The sequence below is a fragment of the Plectropomus leopardus genome, chromosome 17 (genome assembly GCF_026936395.1).
Source record: "Plectropomus leopardus strain MGB_pleo_1.0 chromosome 17, ASM2693639v1, whole genome shotgun sequence".
Taxonomy (NCBI): domain Eukaryota; kingdom Metazoa; phylum Chordata; class Actinopteri; order Perciformes; family Serranidae; genus Plectropomus; species Plectropomus leopardus.
This window is the reverse complement of record NC_142192.1, coordinates 15,082,716-15,106,958: the sequence shown is the minus strand read 5'-3', so window position 1 is coordinate 15,106,958 and position 24,243 is coordinate 15,082,716. Positions and strand designations below refer to the sequence as shown.

Below are 24,243 nucleotides of genomic sequence, written 5' to 3'. Positions count from 1 at the left end.
TTAAGTATGAATTTGGGGTACTTGTACATTACTTGAATTTATTCATTTCATACAACTTTATACTTTAACCCACAGCATTTCAGAGGTAAATATTGTAATTTTTACTTTACTGTATTTATCTGAACACTTTACTCTTTAGTTCATAAAATAGAATGTTTTTTGTATTTTTTTTTTAAATATAAATTAAATTACCACAGTTATACAAGTACAGCTTAAACATTTAGTTGAATAATCAATCAAAAGTTGGTTTTTTTTTTTTTTTTTACAAACAAGTCTATTTTTTATATATAATATTGAGTTTTGGAGTGTGTTTTTTTACCCTAATTTTTAATCTATAATTTTGAGTTTACGTGTTTTTTCCCTGCTTTTTTAAATACAATTTTTTTTTTCTAATACATTATCTAATCATTTTAATAATTTAGAGTCTTGGCAGTGGGGGTGGGGGTGAGGTGGGGGTGTTATCTATATCTTTTACAATTCTGAGTTGGGGGGCCATATGTTTTCATGTTTTTTTTTTTGGTGTGTTGTTTTTATTAATTTTCTTTTTAAATATTTCTCTGCATTGTGTACATTGATACCTTTAATACTTTAAGTACATGCTTCTGATAATACTGACTTACTTTTACTTAAGGAACATTTTCAATGCTGGAGTATTTTTACAGTGTGGTATTAGTATTTTTTCTTCATTAAAAAGATCTCAATACTTCTTCCACCACTGATTTTCATGATGGTTGACATTACTGAAACTGGCAACTCAACCTTTTAATCCTGACCAGGCTGAGATCAGAGATGTGCTGGAACTTGTTATTTGTGATGTGAAATATGACCCCTCTCACCCCTCAGGGCCAAAAACACAAACAAGGCTCAACAATGTGTTACGCTGCCATGCTGACCTGGCTAGTGCACACTCATTGACTGTAACCTGGTGTCTTTCCTTGCGTGGTGCAACATGAACGTGTTATCTATGCTTATCTATGCAATCTCTCTGTTTTCTGAGGGGTGGTTGAGGGTGGTTGGACTTACCGCCAAGACGCCACTCATGCCTCTTAGCAACAAGCTTGCTTGGACCGGTAGGAACACTGCTATGGATGCTGCTCCGTCTTTCTCTTTGGAGTAACAGTCACCAGTTCCAGTGCACTACAACTATTCAGTCTTCAATCCAGCACACAGCACCCACATTTGGCTTCTCTAGTCCTGATATACTGCATGCTCACAATCAGCTCAGGTGTGCTCAATCACTCTCTGCACAGGGTGGCACCTGGAGAGGCACAAAAATGAACACAGAAAACAGGCATGAAAATGGTGTGAAGATATATCATAACACACACACACACACACACACACACACACACACACACACACACACACACACACACACACACAGGTGAGCATGTCTGGTGCTGAGGGGGGCATGTTGCTGTATTTTCTTAACCGGTGTCAGACAGGATGACCACACTGAGCCGGAATCAGGGGTGTTTCCTCTGACTGCTCCCTGGGGTCTTTAGTGTCAACACACACTTTCACCGGCACACACACACTCTGCTCTTTGGTATAGGTTTGCATCTGTGTTTCTTTATTATTGTGTGAGAGAGTGATTATTTAGTAAAGCCAAAAGATCTTTCGCTTTTGTTTTCTTAAACCTTTTTTCCCTTTTCTCTTCCTTCAGCTCTGTTTCAACGGGTTATTGCAATCAGTAAAACCAAAGGACAAGTGAGACATTGTGTCTGATATAGCATCCAGTTTTACAGAGCTTTAAAGAGACATTGTTGATGTTTTTGAGTGCTTATGGAGATATTAGTTTTAGTAAAACTGCTAACAAAAAAATGAGTGAGGGAGAGAGAGAGAGAGTTTTTCCAGCATGTAGTCTGAGCTCTAAATCTGCAGCCTGCAGCCTCACAGATCTGGTCTTCTTCCAACATGGCAGGAATTTTCTCCCCTTTCTTCTTCTTCTTTTATTCCTTCTGTCTTTCCTCTTCCACGTCTGTTGACCACTCCCTTTGAGGAAATAATCGCATCTGAAACAAAAAGCAGAGGCATTTCCCATTATAGTTAAAGGTGTTTTCTGTGCACTATATTGGAATTTTCTTACTTTTCTCAAGTGAAACTAGCAAACTGCACATGAAGAAAGCACCAGCCTGCAGATTATCCAGTCATTACATTTGCTATGTTGAAACCTACAGAGTTGTATCTAACATTATGGCACAAATCCTAAAGACCTGAAGGCTGAATTTTGGGGAAATGCATAGTAAATTTTGTTTACAAACTTAGAAAGTATTTAGATTTGATGGAACGATGCAGCCAATAAAAAAAAAAAAAACATTATTTAGTTTGTATATTGTGTAAACACTGCTTCAATGCAGATTTTCAACAGTCCAATACATACTAAAATACACATAGTGTGAAATGGGGTGAAGTAAACAACCTTAAGGTGATACTAAAAGGAAAACTGTATTTGAAGGGGGTTAAAACTGCTTCACAGTTCAAAAGAATGTAGATTCTTTGCCTGTATCTTTGATAAATGGCTTTTTTACTCATGATGTGCTGCAGGGTGATCACTTCCCTTCACATAGACTCACAGATGACGTGGCTGGGTCCGGCTCCTGAGACGGTGTCTGCTGCTCGTGGCTTAAACCAATTTCTAAAAAGGAACGGGAAAAAAAATCTTAATGACAAGCCCTAGCGGCCAAAGTGAATCGCGAGCTGGCAGAGTTGGATTGCATTTTCCTGCGTCTGCCCGCCTATTGTGGAGAACAGTCAGCGTTTAGGGAGGGACGTCTCCAGTTTAGAATAACATGGCATTAAACTTACACATGACAATTCACAGGGCCTATTTTCCCCATTTTCAACTCATCTGTCACTGTGTAAACTTTCTACTACCTTATATTTGCTTCACCTTTTCTCTTTACCCGTCAGCTTCTTTTATTTGTCTTTTCATTGCTAGATTGTTCTAATGAAGGCACATGATGTCTCACTTAGGGCTCCATATCTTAAATTTAATGTACTTTTCAAAATAAAAACCTTTTCACGATCTGAAAGAAAATGTCTTTTCTGATCTTTTCTCACTCCTATGTTTTTCTTTTTTTCCTCTTCCTAACCAGATGTGTTTCTCCTCTGGATCTCCCCCTGTGCGGGCCCCCATGATTCATTTTCCAAAGACATCTTAAAAGGTCCAAACTTCTCCCCTCCCCCATGCCTATTTTCCCTCTTCTCTTTCTCTTTCCCTGAGCTCAGACTCCCACTGCTGGATTGTCTCAGCCTGCACTGCTTGTCAGTGGACCCAAAACTCAACTCAGGGAAGGAATGAAGTTCCTGTGGAATCTCTGTAGCCAAAGGCTTACGAATGATGCTCGCTCTGACTGTCTCTCCCACCCTGGTGGTCAGAGGGGGAGGTGGGACGAGCCTGCCCAGGTGCTGTTGTGGGTGTTGGTGGGTGGATCCACTGAATGACACTCTTAAGGAGGTAAACACACCTCCAGAATGAGAGGAAGTGATAAAGTGGGCGGATCGTTTCTCTTATGGGCTGCTTTACTTTCACTGTCGGGAGAAAAAAAAAGTGGAGATGGAGAAACTGCCTTATCCTCCTCCCTCGTTCCCTTTGCTGCCCCACCACATTCCCACCCTTACTCACTCCTCCCTGTCCCTCCCAGACACACCGCTTGCTTCCTAGCTTCTCTCTCTCTCTTTGACACTATTCCTACAACTTTCCAAGTAGAATAACGTGTCCTTTGATTGGTGGAGGGATATCCTGGCTGAAATCTGATAGGTTTGACAGTTTTTGTCATGGTCTGGTTAGTAATGCGCTTTGAAAGGGACATGTTTGGGAATAGGCCTACTTTTTTTCTTGATTGGTATGGCTTTCATATTTGTCAATTAAATAGGAGACAGTTAGCTTAGCTTAGCATAAAGCCTGGAATCAGGGGGAAACAGCTAGCCTTACTTAGCCAGGGAACGATAGAAATTTGCGAGCTTATCTTTTATTTGCTACGGGAGATGCACCTGGTTCCCCTCTGCTTTGGACAGATGAACAGCTGAGGAGGCCCATACTAGACCAGTCATAACCATTTATCTATGGGACAAGTTTAATATGACGATTGACAAGCCTTAGCACTTTCTGTGAAATATTTGATAACATCATTTTTGGCTTGTGCTTCCTCACGCTATAACATATATATACCACCATAACATCATAACAAATTTTAAACGTAAAAAAACGAATTTTAAAACAAATTTTAAGAAAACAACCAAGATGGCTGCAGCTGATGTGAAACTTTTCAGATTCAAATTGTCAGATTCTGATGGCAAAAACGGCAACACTCGTGCACAGACATTAAGGTGCTACACCATCACAGCTCAGTGCTGCACACTGTGTTTTCATTTTCCTGTCACGCAAAGCTAGCCTCACGTCTTTTCTTTCTGTACATCTATCTAATTGCATCCAGAGGCATTATGGTCTGCGTCCATTGATAATGTGCCTTGGAAATAAAAAATGAACACAGGTTCCAGTCTAACTTGCATTCCCAAATTGGTCTGGCAATGCCAGGCAAAGCCTTGCTTGGTTCAAAGATAAAAAGAATCTGGCTACCAACACTTCTAAAGCTAACAAATACATTATTCCTTTTGTAAAAATGACAAGTTAGCTTAAAAATGTGGGACTAGGCCTATTTCCTGGCATGTCTGACAATCTAATGATACCATGGGTGCTGTTAGTTGGATTTTGTTACCGTTATCACAGAACCAGGCTGGCTGTTTCCAGTCTTTATGCTAGGACAAACTAAACCAAGCCAAGCTCAGCTTAACTAAACTGAGATTATAAAATAAGAAAATGAGCATATTTCCCCAAAAAATGTATTTGACTCCAGCTCCCACACAAATTATACAAATAAAAAGGCTAAATCTGACCAAATATACAATATGAACTTTAGCAAACAATAACAAAGAATGAAAAAAGGATGTAGACTTAAAACTTGACTGTAGAGACACACACAAAGCCTTTTGAGTTAGGTATTAAGTATTTCCGCAGATTTGTTTTTTCTTTTAATTAGCAAGAGGTTGATTAAATGTGAACAGGTAGGAAGTGTGTTAAGTGAGTGTGCGAGTGTGCCAGCCGTTCCTTGTCTTTACAGGCACGTGGCCTGTGATTGCATGTTAGGAGAATCTCCCCATTTCACCAGCAATAAAGAGTAAATTGAAAGGTGGGCCAAGGAGAGGTGAAACATACAATTACCTGCCGTCTGCTCTGCAGTGCATCTATATTCCCTCAGTCCAACAAACCTTCACATGAGGTTACACAGTCTCTGGCATAAGCAGCTATCCGCTCAGTGTTTAAGTTGACATAGAGCAAAAGTTGGAAACCACAAGAAACAAGGATGAAAAAAGCTTAAATCAAACAGTTTTTTGAGTGTTTTGCATGGATTTGATAAATTCAACAACCTGCTTCAGTGTGCAGTGACCTTATAGTGGCTCCTGATTGATTCAAATGCTAAACTATCCTTTCATGGGGTTAAACAGGAAGTTCCATTTTAATAGGGCAGCCTGATGTGTGCGATAAAGAGTCTTTGAGGGGAAAACACAAAGAGAGGAGAGGATTGTGCTTTGGAAACACAATATATTAAATGAAGTGATCCTCCTCTATAAAACATAGGCTTTACATTGTAGTCATTTGAGACTATATAAATTTTGCCCTGTATTAAACTATATTTAATGCGGTGGGGTGTGGCATCAAATAGATATAGAAACTAGACTGCATAATGCAAAAAGTACCATCAGATAAAGTGCAAACAGCAGTTAAAGGGTTTTGAAAGTTAATGATTGTTTAGTGACGGTGCACTTATGAACGGTTACGCAGAGCTTTCTCCCAGCACACATCCTCAGATGAACCCAGAGTCCTCTCATCCCATCCAAGGTCTACATCAGACAAAACCTCCTGCCACGTTGTCTCTCCTCTTCTCTCTCCCCTCCCTGTCTCGCTCCTTCTTCTCCCTCAGTCTCTCTGTCTCTTCCTCATTCCCTAGCTCTACGTTTCTCACTGTGAATTTTTTTTCCATTTCTTTGACCATAGTCTGCCTCTCTGTTTTTTTTCAGTTTCTCTCTCTGTAACCCCTCTGATGACATCTTTCTTTCTTTCTTTCTTTCTTTCTTTCTTTCTTTCTTTCTGTCGTTCTTTCTGTCGTTCTTTCTGTTGTTCTGTCTTTCTTATGATGTGGCTTTTGCAGTGATGAAGGTAGAGTCAGTCAAGTCCTCTTGCTTCCTGTGCAACCTAAATGCCAGCTTGGTGACCACAGAGCAGTGCATGCAGGGTGCAGTGACGGTTCAGCTGCTGCACGTCGGTCAGAGACCATTTTCATCCAGCTGCACTCTCTCATTTTGTTAAGGCTCACAGACAGACACACTGTTGGGTCCCATCAGCCTCTGTACACAAAATGCACAATGCATGTTTGATAAAAGTTAAGAGTAATATCTTGCTGTTTAATTTTCTGAACAATCTGGTGTAGACATTTTAAAATAGAACTTAAGATACTTTTGGTATATATGCGCAGTCTGGGTTGTGTATTTTATTTTTAATATAATGAAGTTGCAATTAAATCAAGTCTAGAAACAAGTCTGTAAACCCCACCCCTTTTCTGTCCTTTTTTAATCATTGTCCAAAGATATATACAGCAGCATATTCGGACCATTGTGGATTTTAAAAAACATTTAAAAATATATAGGGAGCTTGAGGAGGGGTGTAGTATGTAGTATAATATTTAAGTTGTAAAAAAAACAAACAAACAAACCAAATAAAGCCCTCATACCTACATAAACTGGGTAATGCCCAGGACTTTGACAGCTGTTTGAACATCCATTCAGATTGTCCTGCTATATTTCAAAAATAATTCGAAACTTCAGTGGCACCCCCAAAGTATTTTCATGGGGGTAGCCAGAGGGGTTCACTGAAAATCTTGGTATGGCATACTAAAACCAAAAGCCATAACTGAATTTAAATGGATTTGCTTATGCTGTTGAAATATGTAAACACTGACAGTCAAGAAATTGCATCCTGAAATACTTGTTTTCTGATTTTTACAGCTGATGTCACTAATTATATAATGTGCACAGACTAATATCAGTACATTTAACATTTGAATTCCACAACAATCCTGTTTTGATGTGTTATGTATCTGTATGCATATTAAGCTTTTCAAATAGGCTGATTATCCTTTTCCATGAAAAGGCAAAGTGTAGGCAAAGTATATTATAAATTGTTAGAGATAGAAGATTTACAAGCCATTACATTAACAAGCCTTCTCAAATTTAGGGGAGACTTTGGTACCCATAGAAACCATCTTCATTCAGATGTCTTGAGATTGTGTTCAAGGGACCTCTTCAAGCCTGTGAGCTTTATTTGGCCTCCCTTCTGACAACCTATGCCAACATCGTTTGTATCAATGGATACGTTGTCGTTTCATAAGATACCACTACTCACATCGGCCTCCAATTATTTACGCCAAGGATGCTCAACCCATTCTTTCATCACTACTTCCATCCTTTATGGACTGTCACTCTCTCTTCTATGTAATCTGACTTTCTGTCAGTATGTTTATGCATTTTTTCTAGTAAATTTTAACGTCAGAGAATATCAGAATTTCTTTTTCTTTTCTCTTTTTAAACATACAAATTTATTCTTGTAAATTCTGAGGTTTTTCTGGGAATATTACTCCTCCCCATTATATATATATATATATATATATATATATATATATATATATATATATATATATATATATATATATATATATTACTATAATCATCATTATCACTATTATTATTATTATTATTATTATTATTATTATTATTATTATTATTATTATTATTATTATATTTTTCCCCACCACTAGTCCCAACATGCTGTTGTATAAATCTGTCACCCCTCCTGAATTTGAACATTGAATGACAGATAGAAGTGTAGAAGGAGAGGCGAGTATGACAAGGTGTGTAATCTTGTCACGAGATGGCCAGTATTTCTATATGCTTTATGATTACTGAGGCCTTATAGTGAAATATTCAGTTACATTGTTCTGTATCAACAAAATGTTTTTGCCAGGAATGAAACATTTTTCACCTGACTGGGTGCAAAAACAATCAATAATTTTCTGGTCTATAGCTGTGTCAGTTTAAGGACTGTGTCCATGAAGGTGTCTCCCCCAGAGGACCTGAGGGCCAGACTGAACCTGCTCCACCTCCACAGATGAGACAATCTAACCTCACACAGACCAACTCTGACTCACAAAGTCAAACAATTTCCAGATTTATCAGCAGCAGAAATGCCTTTCAAAGGGACAAAGAAAGCAGTCCTTAATGTATGATGTTTAGCTTTAACACATGGTGAAACAGTGGCAAAAAAATGCTTTGCAATAATAACAGATATGCGTATAACTTCCATACTTATCTGTGATCTCATTGCATCTTTTTTCCAGGAGTCATGGTGACAGCGTGGAAGACATGGAGCATGTACTGAGTAGTGTAGGATGTATGTATTTGTGTTGAATGTCTGCATGAAAAGCAAATTTCCCCTCAGGTACATTACAGTTCATTTAATCTTACATGTTGTAGACAAATTATTGTAAGATATTTGTTTGTTTATGTCTAGCCTCCATTGCTTACATGTTACATTTTAACCAGAGATCAATGAGTAAAAACCTGGTGACAAATATGGCCTTATGATCATGTGATATTTCCCAACTTGCATGTTCTTCACATACACATAAACACTGTTGATCAACCATTTTGTTTCATTCCAGTCTCCAGTGTCTAGACTGTAGTCTCTCACCAAAGCTCCACAAGGCTACAGTGATCTAAACTGTAGTTCTTCCTACCTGCTAATTACAACATATAAACATATTTTAGAGAATCACACCAACACTTCACCTCAAAAGCCTCTGGCAATAATGTGAGCGACGTGAAGTGTTGAAGCGCCTCCCTCAATCCTTTCTAGGGACCGCCCCAACCATCTGCAGACAGAGAAGAGAGGTTAGGAAAAAAATAAGTGCTTCTGCTAAAATAAATGTCAAAAAGAAGACAAGAAAGATAAAAACTAAAAGCATCAATATGAAGAATTCTTCCTTGATTCTTACAATGACATTTGTTAACTTTTCTTTTGAAAGGCCATCTAATGGAAATGGGTTGACCTCCAAAAAAGCATTATGTGAACCGTTTACTGAATATTTGGTTATTTAAACATTGTATCACCATTTTCTCTTCTGCTGCTCTTTTCTTTTTCTGCCAGACAAAGACTTTCTGACTGCGCATAATGCTTTCCTCCTCTGTTAACTCCAGCCGGTCCCTCCATGAGTGAGAGAGCAGCATCCTCTTCTGGTTAAAATGCTCAATAAACAACACAATCCCCATGTTTGGATTTTTCCTTTTCTTCCTCTGGAGTTTCTACAGGGCACAGTGGGATTGCCAGAGAAAAAAAAAAGAATACTGCTGTAATCTGTACAGATAATATACTGTATATAATATAATATAATATGATGTGTTTAACTTTATGAATGCAACATGGACTGAATTAGGTTTTTTACATGCACATAATCATATATATTGAAGGGAATATGAGATCAAACTGCTGCATGAGGCATAATCATTGTTATCCTTACATAAAGAAGCAGTGGAAAGGGCATTCATATTGTCCACTGGAGGGTGCCTTTGCATCACCTACTGTACTATCAGCTGGTGTGTTTCTTCCTTAAAACATGCACTACAACCCACACTCTGATCTGTTGGTCACTAAATCTCCACTGGAGCATCCGGAGATTGAGTTTCTTGCTCAAGGACACCTCAGCACACAGATGTATTCCTCCAGCACTTCATTTCTTTCACAACAAACCTGCTGTGATCACATAATAACCTGTATTTACCCACTCCTGTGAGATCCTTTTATGTGTAATCTCCTCTGGGCAGTAGAGTACAGTTATTTTGTTCAAAGAAAAACACAAACAACAAAAGTAGCTCTGCCTGGAGTGTTCGATTGATCTTGTTTCTCCATTCTCACCTCAACCGACCCCCAAATGTTCATATCCTTGTTATGCATGTTGAAATAATTATCCAAGAAAACACCATAAAAGCTTCTTGTTTTGCGGATATGGTTTTGTTTTCAGCTAACCTTATGCCATGTTTGTCTGCTTCAAATCAAACTTTGTCTGCTGACCGTGGCACTTGTTTCTATATCACCAGCTTCATGTTGTGGTACATTATGCATCATTTCCTCCATTTCCATTTGCAGTTTCTACTTAAGCCATATTTCTCTACAAGCTCTGTGAACTCTTCGTGACCACCACAGAAAATAAATAAAAGTCAGTCGAGCAAATAAATTATGTTTTGATTTTCTCCTGCAGCTGTGTATTTCTCAGAAGATGGAGGATGAAAGACGGGTTGCCAAAACTGCCCAATGAATAAGAAATCTGTCAGTCCGTAATACCAGGTAATACAAGGCTGCAGTAAATAATTTTTGTTGTTTGGTCAGACCAAAAAAGAAGCAAGTTTAGGCAGTTAAAGAATCACTAGCAGAGCCAATCACCAAAAGAAATGTTGGTAAAAAAAAATGTTGGTCAATATTGGATATTACTTCTTTTTTTTTTTGACATCTCAATTTTATGTTACGGCAAGGCTGTGATTAGGTTTAGGCACAAAAACAACTTTATTAGCTCTAGGAAAACATTATGTTTTCACTGGAAACAGTTAGAAATGTCCTGAGCTCTCATTAAATATACCTGTGTTTGGTGCTACAAATGCAAAGCGGGTATTTTATAACCTGGTTAAAAAATACCCAATTTTGTTGCCACAAATGCAACTAGAAATGTTTCCAAGTCACACTAAAAAGAACTGCTTTTGTTGCCTGAAATGTGACTGGAAATGTCCTGAACTCTACTTACTCTACCATCATTTCCACCTCCTGATGACAAACTCAGCTCATACACATGTAATTTGAACTATGTAACTTTACAAATGTTGATATGATACATATGAAACGTACATAACATACAATGGCAATGGTTTATTCTGACAACTGGGTTTAACACATCAGTGGGAGAAGAAGCAATAAGATCCTTTCACAGGCACTGATTTATATTGCTGCTGATTGTTCACAACAGAGCGCCCACTGGCAAAAATAATCACAAATTTGTCCATTTTGTTGCCCAGCCGAGGCAAAATCTCAAGGTCAAGGTAAGCTAATGAATTGCCATGTATTTTTTTTTCTCCCAGAGGTGCTTTGGTCCCGTGGTGTGATTGGGTAGTCAGCATGGTGGGACAAAGCAGAACAAAGCCTACACATTGGCAATTAACCTGACATTGCTTTCAATCAGCCCTGACTGTACGCTGATGCATGAGCTCAGCCTCCTTCGTGGATGCTTGACCCAAAGACAAGTTAGCCTATTATCCTGTGCAAACATTAAAGGCACAGATCAGGATTAGCTTGTCATTATGTATTAAGAAAATGAAGCTATGACAGTGAAAAATGATCCATTCTAGTAAAAGGTTAGGTTGTCAGGGAGACATGGAGAAAATAATACTACGAAATCTATTAAATGCTGCACTGTTGTTGTTTTCCTGCTTGTTAATTAAGCAAAAATATCCACTAAGATGCACATTACCATGCGACTTAAATAAAAATGCCCAAAAGTACTTTATTTCTCCTCCAGGGCACATTTTCAGCTAACAGAGCCCATTATCATATGCTTGATTATCTATGCGTCCTGATGGCCCATCTGTCTCCAGTCCGCTGATCTGTGCCTCTCCCCTCCCTGATGCTTGTCTATGAAGTTCTGTCACTTTTTAAAACTAATCTTTATGTATGGCTGCTGTGGTGAGCATCTGACTACATTTACAATTCTAATGGACGCAGATTGTGCTTTCATTTCCTTAGTGAGTCTCCTGGTGACACTTGAATGACTGAAAGAGACCCTTAGTAAAGACAGCTGAGTGGGGACACAAGAAGCAAACAGGGCAGAGCCTTTCTCATTGTCTGATTTGTTAGACCAGATTTATTGACGAGCTCTTTTAGACAAGTGTGTCAAAATTAGAAGATTTTACTGTATCAGTATCAATAAACTGATATTCCACTATTCCTTTATTGGTAGTATGTATGACTCGTAAAAAGCAGCAGAACAGAACAATCAGAACAATTCTAGGAGGTTTTATGATATAGTGGGTGTGAATGTTGCACTTAATAAAAAAAAGCTTATAGAAATAGCAATATGTTTCCAGAAAACCCGCAGAGGCATTGCTTCAGTGAAGATGTCATTAAACCAGTGTCAGTCAGTGTCATGCTGTATAATGAAAAACCTGAATGAGAAAGGGAGCAAGTCAGGTAAGATGCACAGAGTGCTGGATTAAAGGAGAGCTTCACTAAGACATCGTTCTGATCCCCATGTAAAGGCAACCTGCTCAGTTTATAACATCTATTTCATAGAATCTATACAGCATATAAAGATTAAAAACAATTCAAATGTGAGCAGAAGCCATTATCAAAACATCATAATGTGTATGTATGCTTATGTGTTTCAATACTGTGAACACAACAGTAAACAGTTGCATATTTACACAACAAGCAGTTGCGGAGCAACTTTATTATTCATTTGGAGTCATGTTGTTGGCCACCGAGTGACTTTCTCTGTAAGTCTGAGGAAAACCTTAAGTCCAGTGAGAATATATTTTTTAAGATGAGATAATTATCTTCTGCGAACAAGATATGAATGGTGATTTGTAATTTGATCAAATAATTGGCACATTTTGAGGACGTGTCTTTGCATTGACATTAATTTTCAAGGATGTTTAAAACATTTTCCCTCCAATTTTTTAAAAAACATTTCACAAATCTGTAAAAACCTGTAATTTTATGGATTAACATCAGAGGGTTTTTAGCTTTAAAATATTAATAGTACTGTCCAAAACTGGATTAAAATTGGGTCTTGCAAAGACATTTTTCCAGCCATGATTTTTGTCAGTGGCTTCAATCACCAACCAATTAATTTCTAAATGTATGAGTGAGATAAAAAGGTCTGCATTTTTGAAGCTCGGCGAAGTCCTGCTTTTGTCAGTAGCATTGACTGAGAATGTGATTCTCTGTGAGGCAGAGAGGACAGAAGTCAACCCAAACACAGACATCAGAGACAAAAAGCATACACAGAAAAACAAAAGAGGCAGCAACAATACAGGCAAGGACCAGGCAGTAAGGGCAAAGAAAACCAAAAAACAAAACAGAAAAACAGTGCAAAAGATCAATAAACAAGCAAGCAACAAATCTAACAGTAAACAGGCTGGAATCACACAGAAAAATACATAAAGAAAGACTGGTATGCAAGACTACTGGAGTACATGACAAACTGGCAACAGGTGAGTAAGATTTTAAATACAAGAGCTAGGTGATTACTGATTGTAAACGGGTGGTGTACAACAAAGGGAGGAAGTAATTCCCACAGAAACAAGGAAACACCTGAGTTAACAAGATATAACAGGAAGTAATCTCCTCAAAATATATTATTTCAACTGACAAAGCTAATGTGGTCTTAAAACGAGAAGTAAACCAGTTTGACATATCTGACCTGACAAACTGTTGTTTAAAGATGTAGTTGGTAACTTTTATTTAAAAAAAAAAACAAAATTTTTTGCCATATTTGCTGAAAATGTCACTATATTCACACAGCACAGTGACAGACAGATAATCCATGATAATCTGTTTTTTGCCATGTAGGCGCTGCTAATGACCTTATAGCATGGGAACAAAAACAATAGTTGTTGTTAATATTTAGCACATTCTCATTCTGAACTCATAAAATAGCATCACTCTGTCAGTGCTTTTGGCGTGCTGTGCCAAAAAGCACCTTTTGTGTGAGCATGAAACGGTACTGGACAGCTTCAGGCGAGAACACGGCCAAACAGAACCTGCCACGTCCGCATGACACGCTGCAGGATGGCGTCAGGTTGAAATGCCTATGGTAACGAGCTAATATAAGGGGCACGACTGCAACTATAGGGCAGGTGAGAGGGGCGGTAGATGGCTGGAACAAAACCCAGACTTTAATGTGGGTGTGCAGTACTCGCTTCCTGTTCAAATGTGATGTTTTTTTTCTGTACCTTATCACGTGCCTTCTTACTCTGTGCGTCTGTTTACGTTCCGGCATTGGTTACCACAAGCGTTATCCCACCATGTGCTTGTGTTGACATCAAGGTAGCAGCATCCCGGAATGTAAAGAGCAGATGCAGAAGGATACCTAACTCGTAACATGTAGAAACAGAAGCCCAGTGACAAAGCAGCAACGTGTGATGAGCTGGGATGAGGACGTGTTGGAACACTCCGATGTCAGCTCTGTTGTCTCCCACTACTTATCATCCAACTTCATGTGGTGGACTCCAATTATTGCGGACAAAGATATAAATGATATATAGATTTGTTCATTTTTAACATAAATTAACACCCTAGAGAAAGACATAAACAGCTGTCCTGTAATGTCACACTGAGAGTCGTCTGTGAGGATGATTCACTTTAATCATGAGTTATTCGTCAAAAGCATCAGGAGGTCGGCTGTTTCTACTTTCCCACCCGTCACCCTCAGTGGAAGTTTGCAAACATTTGATTAGCTTACTGCAAGTCCACGGCACATCCAGTCCTGAGGTGATTAGTGTTGATTTGGTATGAAGACTGCATGTTCTCAACACAGTATGGGGTTAGACAACATGTACATAAGTGTGTTTGGGAACGGACTCTCCAGTAAACTCACCAACTTGTTATATTACCATAAATCCAAGGTAAAACTGTAAAAATGGCAGTACCTTTTTATACACTTAAAAGGCTCAGTAATATTTAGTGATAAGAAATGTTTAAGTCAATTTTATGCATTGCTATCATTATTATATAACAGTTCAATCAGAAGGTGCTCCGAGCACACAAACCACTGCCAACGGTAAACAATTTTCATTCAAGTTCCATTTATCTTTTGAAAAACACACTATTAATGTGCAAAATCCAGTCTCTATGCGAGTTAAATTTCACCGTAAGCAGTGGAAATCTGTTAGCTCTTCACTTTTAATGCATAAGGTTTACCATCATACATTCCAACCATCTGCCTCAGTTTCATTTTGACATTTTCGGCTCTTGAGTTCCTGCATTCTGGTAATTTTTTATGCACTAATTTGTGCCCTTCTTGCATCAATTTATGGTGTAAGTGTGTTTAATTTTGACAAAATAAAACTCCTTCACTACTTTCATGTTTTTATCATTGGGGGGATAAATGCACATTTTCTAAATATTAAGGGGGATGTGTCCACCTGAAATTTACACATATTGTTCCAATTATTCTTACCATAGACTTAATAATGGATGTAGCTAATGTGACACAATGGTTTGTGGACTCCTGTTTTGAATCTTGAATTGGGCATTTTGGCCGCCGACATCCTATTTTTTTCAGGCTGGCACTTAGGAGGCCCAAAGGCGGCTCTGACCGAGAAGCGAGGACACTATTGGCAGCCTGTCACTCAAAGTGGCGCACCCTTCATTATGCTTAACTTCACACCTAATATTTATTATTTAATGTAAATGCATATCCTTCTGCGTCTGCTCATTATGTTACAGGATGCTGCTACCGTGATGTCAACACAAGCGCATGATGAGGTGAGGCCACATGTGGTTAAGTTTAGGCAACATAAGCGCATGGCAACCACAGGAATGTCAACAAATGCACATGCTGGTAGAGAAGGTTAGGATTATGGGAAGGAGAAACATGGTAAAGTGCAAAAACAACTCCATCACATGCAGATAAGAGGCAACATCAAGCTCCCACATGAAAGTCCAGGGTTTGTCTGACCCATCCCCCGTGCTCCCATCTGCCCTATAAGTGCCCTCACGCTCCTAATATTATGTTGTTACTGGTAGCATTTCAACCTGATGACGTCCTGCAGTATTTCATGCAGACACAACAGGTTCCATCCGGCTGCGTTGTAAAGTTATACCACCATGGATGTATCATGCGGCTTTGGCAAGTGCCGTCCGGCTGCTTTTTCACCTGTCACCATCCAGCGGCATTTCATGTGGATGTAAAAGAGGACCTGTGGCGTTGTGATCTTACCCCAAAAGCACTGTCAAAGCAGCGGTATTTTACGAGATCGGAATGAGACGGACTGGAATTTTAACAAGAGGGTCTTTGGGGATTGACTCCAGCCTCAAGTGACGATTCACACTTTTGTGTTGGCTTTGTTTTTGAAGCCCTAGAGGTTGCTGTTTGATTCTTACTGGTCATATAAAAAAGAGATACCTATGCTCATCTGTTTGTTAAAACGCACACTGTTGCACTGAGTTTTACCCCCAATCCACCCAAAATATACTTGAAAAAGATTAACACAAAATTAAACAAAATGAATGAATGAATAAAAAGAAAAATCAGACATGCTCTACCCATCTAGTGTTCGAAGAAGTCCCTTCCCACATCTGTAGTAATATAGAAATATCTGAGGTACACAATCTGCTTTTTATGCCAGTGCCTGTTGCCTGCCTTGCCAAATTATTGTTTTTCTTGAATTTAATACAGTAGCCATCTTAGTTCTCGCAACAGTGAACAGTCTCAGCTTTGTCTGACATGAATGCAACCTGGGCAGTGAAGATAAGGTGCTGTAAATTACCTTCCAAGTACAGAACAGAACAAATGGCTTCATGGGGATACACATTCAGACCTGAATATATGAGGCTATCACAGAAAGAAAATTATGCAGCTATAGTCCATTTAAAAAAAACAACCTTAAAATTGAAATTTAACATAAAAAAAAACATTACCATTAGGCTTTAGTGGATATGTTCATTGGCTTTGGACTGGAACTCCTGTTATTGTCAGTAAATGTTATTTTCATAATTTTTCACATAGACTGACAGGCATGCATGGCACGATTTGCACAAAGGTTTCACTAATCACTCTAAAATCCTCATCTCTCTGTTTCACTGACAACAGGATAATCCTGTCAGTCAAAACAAGCCATATTGATTATTCCTTTGGCTATGCAAAAGCTGTAACAGCGCTGATGTCATAATGTGCTTGTGTAATTGTTTGTGTCTTTCTGCTTTGCTGTTATTCTTCATGTGCATTGTCTTTTTCCAGCTGCTTTGTGTGCAAGATTTAACTTCAAAGCAGGGCTTTTATGCACATTTGAATGACAATCCAGTGACTGAATCCCACAAACCACAGTGTAAGATTAGATACAGTGGCTTAAGTGGCAATATATGAAAAAGGCCTTGGACTGAACTGTTCAACTTCCTCTCACACTACGGCCTCATCCCCATCTGACTGCAACTTGTTTTCTAATATTCTGTCAACCTCAGTACGTCTCCTCTGACCAGAGCCTCACCTCCACTTTACCACCCATCCATTCTGTATTTAAACACAAAGATCTCCTGTAGTGTGGTTGTGTCCTCGAGCCTGCAGATCTGAAGTTGTCGTGTTTGAACGTATTGTGACAAGAGAACATCAGGATGGCATTAAAGTAGAGCCAGATTTCCAGGACAGCGTCAACGAAACCAGGGGAAAAATAAAAGAAGATTTGAAGATGTGAGTGCAGGGAAGAACATACAGTGCACCTGAATTCAAAACTTGTGTTTGCAGCTGAACATCTAAAGAACGGAACAAAAAGAAACATTCCTTTATGTCTGCTCATCAGTGTCCAAAAGCTGCTGCTGCTTGCTGATTGATATCCTCCAACAAGCAGCCTTGCATATCACTTCCAAAGACATATCACAGCACACAGCGTTACACCTTATCCTCAAACTACTGCTGTGAATGTATATGGCACAGGTCAGCTTGGTGGAGGAAGTTTTAATGATGCTTTCTTCTTCCTGTATTCGATGAGTCAGTCGTAAGTGAGACAGCCCACTAATCTGTCAGTCAATAAAAGTCTCCTTTCTTGTAAGCACTTGGGAATATGCATAAACATCATGGTGTTGCATATAAAGACAGGCTCCCTTCAACTTTGCATTTCCTGGGATAGTGAAGGCATGACCCACCCTACCCTTCCTCTGATTTGCTAGTGCTTGTTGCCTTTGTTGATTTGGTTGGTTAGGTTTTGACAAGAAGAGTGTGATTGGTTGGAGTTGGGGTAGGAGAGCCAGTCTTTATTCTGATGTCATCAAATACCACCACTTTTGCGGTGCTTATGGCATAAGATCCCAGTGCCAAAAGCCACCTTTCGCGTCCACATGATACACAGCTAGACAACGGCAGCTGAGAACGGGGACAGACAGAACAGTTTGTGGTGTTTTCATACGTTGGCAGACAGCACCTGCTGCAGCAGCATAAGCACGGATGGGGGGCACCACTTGAGAATGTATCCTGTCACATGCTGCACCATATGATAAGCCGCTGGATGGTGTCATGTTGAAACCTTGTCAGTAACAACGTAATATAAAGAGAGTGAGGGCGCTTACAGGTCCAGTAGAACAAACCCCGGATTCCTGGAGTCTGGTTTTCACTTCCTGTCTGAATGTGATGGGGTTTTTTTTTACATCTTACCATGTGCCTCTTTTGTCTAATCCTAACAATGCGTGCCAGCATGTGCATTTGTTTACGTCCCGGCATTGGTTGCCATGTGCTTTTGTTGCCCAAACATAAATATACAGCGTTATCCCACCATGTGCTTCAAGGTGGCGGCATCCCAGAACATAAACAGCAAATGCAGAAGGATACTGAGAGAATAATATGTAGACACGGAAGTACACTGTAAAGCGGTGATATGTGACAACTTGGGATGAAAACATGTTGGCCTGTTCTCATTCCCAGGTTGTCAAATACTGGCCACAGGTACCCTTTAGTGTCTTTATTAAAGATACTGGGCTTTCAACTAACTCCAATGTAAACCCACCCACAACAATATTTGATGCTGAGAGCCACTGACATTGTATAAAGAGCATGAAAGTCTGCGTGGGGTGGGATGGAGGTAGGAGAGATGGAAACCCACAAACATTTTTTATCCAGAAGACTACTGTTCATTTCCTCTGTGAAACAAAAAGTCAGTATAGTTTTAATCTACTGTTAAGTAACTTAGATTCAGGCTTCGTGTGCTTACATTGCATCTAAACCTGTAATAGACATACTTGTTTAAACACTAAACTTGATCTTTTTTTCTTTTTTTCTAAACCTAACAGGGTAGTTTTGTTGCCCACACCTAATGTGTGACAGTGACAATGCATTGATATTAGCTGGAAGTGAGACGGGTTTGGTGTGAGTGTGAAGGTCAACAGTTTTCTGTCTCTCCATGTCAGCCCTGTGATAGAATACATTTATGTGGACATGAATGACCTTTTAATGAGACCAATCCTGGTTATGGTCATATTCACATGAGTACAGAGAAATCAGGTTATTCATATTTCCCGTATGCATTCCAATGTCTTTCTGAGTACTCCAGCGAGAAGATTCGGGTTTCTCATAAATGGAATATGGCGCTTACATGCTCAAACACATAAACAGGATACTCCAAAAAAACAGATTATAAACAGGTTATTCATGCCAAAGCACTCACCGAGCCTGACTGTCCATGGTGTACACTGCCTCTCACCCAGTGTCAGCTGAGTTTCAGCCCCCCATGATCTACAACAGGATAAGCATTGACAGACAATGATTGCATATGCAATATGCATTGTGATGTATATCAATCAATTTTCCTCTTTTGAGTTCTCCTTGTGAGCCAACTAAAAAGAAAAAAAAGGCTGGAGTTCAAACACTGTTTGGAGTGCTTTCAAAACTGGGTAAATGCTGCATTTTCAATAAAGGCAGAAATAAATTACTAAGAAAAGAGGAGAGAGCAAAAATATTCTCTAAAGTATAATGATTGTCAATGATGATAAAATAACACACCAGAATAACACCCCATTTTATTTGAAAACAGTCCCCTTTTTCCTGGACTGTATAAAAGCCCTCCAACAAACTGAATTGGTGCTGTATTTAGGGGTTTAACATCTTATCTATTTTGCCTTTTATTCTGTTGAGCCATACTTTTCACTTTCAGCTTCACAAAAAAATAAATAAATGTTAAGGACTTTCCATGTTGGTTCAAAAGCCCTTATCAAAAGATGCAAAAAGAAGCACTGTGAGATTTCAAGGGTATAATTTTAGTAACATGTTTCACATTTCTACAGAGCTATATGTCTCAGAGATACTGTGAATTAGGTTTATTATGTACTTGTTGGTCTTATGCAGAGAACTCTGAATTACCTTGTTGCTGAAATGTGCTATATAAATAAACTTGCCTTGCCCAGACTGCAAAAATTATACTGTGCAATGGGAGACATGTTGGTGCTGACCTGCTTGCAGTTGACTTCATACTTGCTGTGCTCGTCTTGGCTCGACTTGCTGGTCTACATTTGGGTCTTAACTTGGGACTTGTAAAAGCTCCTACAGACTGTCTGATGTTAGCAGTCTTATAAGTTTAGTAAGCTACACTGTGCGGCATAGATGGAATAAACTTGGGTATGACATTAAGTTTGATGTATGCAGACTGTGACTGACAGTGCCTACTAGATCACAGGTGGTGACATTAGTCCATAAATGTCAACATAACGAGATAACAAGAACAAAACGTCATCAGTGCGTCATTCATCTACGCGGCTATAGTAGTAAGAGAAAAATATAAATAAATATGAATCGAGCCCTTGCTATAGTGGCAGGTATGTGTGCCACAAAATGTCTGAAGAGGAGAAGGAGAATGTGGACGCAGTCGTGGCTGGGGAAAAGAGGCCTACTTGGCATGCCAATTTTGCAACAAGAGCTCAAATTATTTCTTAGCGTCTAGTAGCATTTAGCAGTGTCACACCGATCAGTGCATCATTTCATGCTGCATTTCTATTGGTTGGTCAGTAGACGTGGGTCATAACAGCAGTCAAACAGTGAGATGATAGTTCCGAATTTCTGACACTGTTTCATCCCAGGTTGTCTTTGATCACAAGACCGTGACAATGGCCATCCTTGAACCTCTCTCACCTCTGTCACTGTCAGATGTAAGACCACCGTTTTAGAGCCACGACCAAATATATCCCCATGTTTCTTTCACTTTGTTCATCTTTTATTTTTGACACCCAAAAATTGCACAGTGTATACCGGGCTTTTGTCTCGAAGTAGCAGTTATTGGTCTTAACTTGGTACCTGGGATTTGTTAGTCATGATTTTGGACTTGACCTGGAAATTGTTGGCCTTAACCTGAGACTTGACCAAAGACTTTATGGCTAAGACTTGAGACTTTATTGTGACTGTTTTGTAGAATGCAGTGTCAGAATTCAGGTTTCAACACTGTAATCCATGCCATGTCTTCACAGGAAACCTCAGCATGCCAAAAATACCCCTGACACTTAATGCACCATTTCGCAGCATGATTTAGCAAAAACAATAAGGAATTAGCTTCTTGTTTCTAAATTGGCCTTGAGACTCCTTTCAAACAAAGGAGGAAAATAAATGCCATCTGAAAGCTTCCCTCTGAGTTGTGCTATCTGATGCAGAAAAACATTAAAATATTCTAATTTAACCAGGCTGTCTTGTGTTTGTCTGGAATCGCAATGAGAGACAGAGTAAAAAGTAAGATTGTTTCTGCCGAAGTTTCACTTTGCTAGAGTTCTCTCCAGTGCTATGATGACTCATTATTCGAGCCGTGCAAGGGATGCTGGGAAGATATCATTTGCATAGTGTCATCAGAGGAATTAACACTCTGAAGAGCTGACCTAAGTCTAATTAGGATGTGTCTGTCTAAATAAAGTCTTTTCATGTTCATGTGTAACACTTTTCACAAATATTTATCAGCAAACACACTTCAGGGAAGGTTAATGCATTCCTGACAGCATTGTGTTAATGTGATTTTCTCTGCACTGACACAGCAGGGGCAGACAGACGGTGCCAATCACTCATTATGTCAATCAATCTTAATATGCACAGATCATATGTCTTACCATTAAGGGTGGTTGTTGCCTCAGAGCTTGGACAGTGAAGAGGATCCCTCTCCTAAACTAGGTGGCACTGTTACTCTTCCTCACTGTAAGAGAGAGGAAAGACAAGTGCCATTGTACTAATGATTACAGCATTGTTAGTGATCACTGACATCTCAAAATCAATCATGGTCGGGATATCCGTAATACTGGTGATTATCAAGTTCTGAGAGCTTTACAGTAACAGCAATGAGTAATAAACTCATGATCTTACAAAGCGATCTGTAATTACAGTTGTGATACACTTGCTGCATTAGTCAAAAGATAAATTGTGTTCTGTTACATGGCCCCAGGCTTTAGATTTCCATTATCTCAGCTATGACTAATTTCAGAGGTTCACAGTCACTTTTTTTTTTTGAAAATGCCACTGCACTAATACCTGTGCTGGCTTTTATAATCAGATTACAGTTCATATAGTCAAATTGTACTTTCAGAGGCGGAAAGTGGGTCAGGATGTTATGGAATGAAAAAGGCAGCATGGGATCTGGCTGCGCCTCCCACACTTGTTTTCTCTCTCTCATTTTTTTTCTTTTTTTCTATTTTTTTTTTTAAAGAAAACCGGGTGTCTTCAGAGGGTGGTGGTGTGAACTCAAAGTCACTGTGTAAATTCAGTGGAACTCCAGAAAACAACAGCTTCCACCTCGTTCCCACAAAAGCTGCTACTTTGATAACAGGCTAAGGCTCAGATATGATAAGCTGTGTAATCATTACCTTATTGAGGGTTATAGTTAATGGCAGAAAGTCAGTGTTTTTAATTGTGTCAGTGTATGCATGAGATTAGTGTGTCTGTCTATCAGTCAATACATCAGAGACTCTGTTCCTTATGTGCAAAATAATGCTTGGTTGAAACCCTTGCTTGCATGTCCAGGCAATATGTTTGCATTAAAGCTGCAAGCTGCAAGATGCTTTTGCATTCTACAGAAACATCCTTTACCCAGATGGTAAAAAAGATATTTACCTATCAACAATGGACCCAATTAATACGTGAAAAGTGTGGCCTGTAAAACGAATAAAATACAACAAGACAAGATAAAACTTAATCCAGGCAGAAATTAAGAAAAAAAACTGATATTACGTCCAGGCTACCCAAGCTTTGTCTTAGCTTTGTAGCTTTCTGTTTTCACTACAATGGACAGTAACACTTCATAGTACAGCCCACAACTTAACGTGTAATTAACCCCAATTACACTGTAAGTCCTCTTAACAAAAATATCATCTATAAAGCAGTACATATAAAATACTACCCCTTCCTGCTGGTACTTAAACATAAGTACTGCTGAACAAGAGTGTTACTTGGAATTTTAGAGAAAAGGAGAAATAAGTTTTATGTTAAGTATTTTGGTAAGTACTACCAGGTATTAGAGTGGAGAGGAGAATGATTTAAACTCTACGTATAAGTACTAGGTACTTGTGGGGTATTATTGAGGAAAGGAGAAATGACATACTGACATTTCCTTCCTCTTCTTCCTTCCACTTACCCTTAACTTACACTCAGTACATTTACATGCACTTCAGTCGAGCTACAGTTATAGCTCAATTAGGTCATTTCATTGGACTACTGTCCTTCATCCAGTATGCACCGACGGGGGAGAATCGATTTATTGATGGAGTATGTCTGACCCCACCATAGCAGGTGGAGATATGCCCTCTTTAAGCTAATTGCTATAGACCTATTTTATTTTTACAGTCCATGTTATAGACTGAATAACACTCATAACTATTTATTTACAGTAAATATGGGGTAGAACACTGCCATGTCAGGTACATTATCAAATTGCGCTGAGCAAACTCTGCCTTCATTGATTAGTTTCGAGCCACCTAAAAAAATCGATGTCAGCGAAGGTGTAGCCTATGCTATATTCAGAATATTTTCAATGTTTTCACACCATTAGACAACTCTTACTGACAGGGATTTGAAGCTGTTATATCAAAAACACCAGAATCCATAGAGAAAAACAGTCATTTTACTCCACTGAACGGTGGAGTTGCTGGTTTACTGCTGCATCTATCAACTTTTGTGTAAAGTTAAGAGAAAATATCCAAATATATTGTACACTTAAAATTATTATTATTTTTTTAGGTGGCTAAAGTAGCCTATGTTTTACTGCAGCCCCATCTACAGCAGTGCATTGCTCAACTTCCGTGACATATTGTGAGACTGTATTTTTTAGAGGAAGGGGGTGGCTGGGATGTGACCAAAGTCAGCTGACCGACTAAGGTGTGTACATGACGGAATAGCTTGACTTCCAATTGCATTATCAAGGTTT

The 24,243-nt window shown here is 39.0% G+C and overlaps 1 long non-coding RNA gene across 4 annotated transcripts in view; it reads right to left on the bottom strand.

Annotated features, from left to right (window-relative positions):
• LOC121957415 (uncharacterized) overlaps positions 1–24,243 on the bottom strand; it is a 60,518-nt gene that overhangs the window by 23,586 nt on the left and 12,689 nt on the right. For all 4 annotated transcript variants that reach the window (XR_015779537.1, XR_015779538.1, XR_015779539.1 and 1 more), the window contains exons 2-7: positions 21,941–22,023; positions 19,528–19,595; positions 8,905–8,987; positions 2,577–2,638; positions 1,898–2,015; positions 1,024–1,258 (exon numbers count right to left, since the gene is read on the bottom strand). This is a non-coding gene — a long non-coding RNA (uncharacterized LOC121957415). The remainder of the gene's footprint in view (positions 1–1,023; positions 1,259–1,897; positions 2,016–2,576; positions 2,639–8,904; positions 8,988–19,527; positions 19,596–21,940; positions 22,024–24,243) is intronic.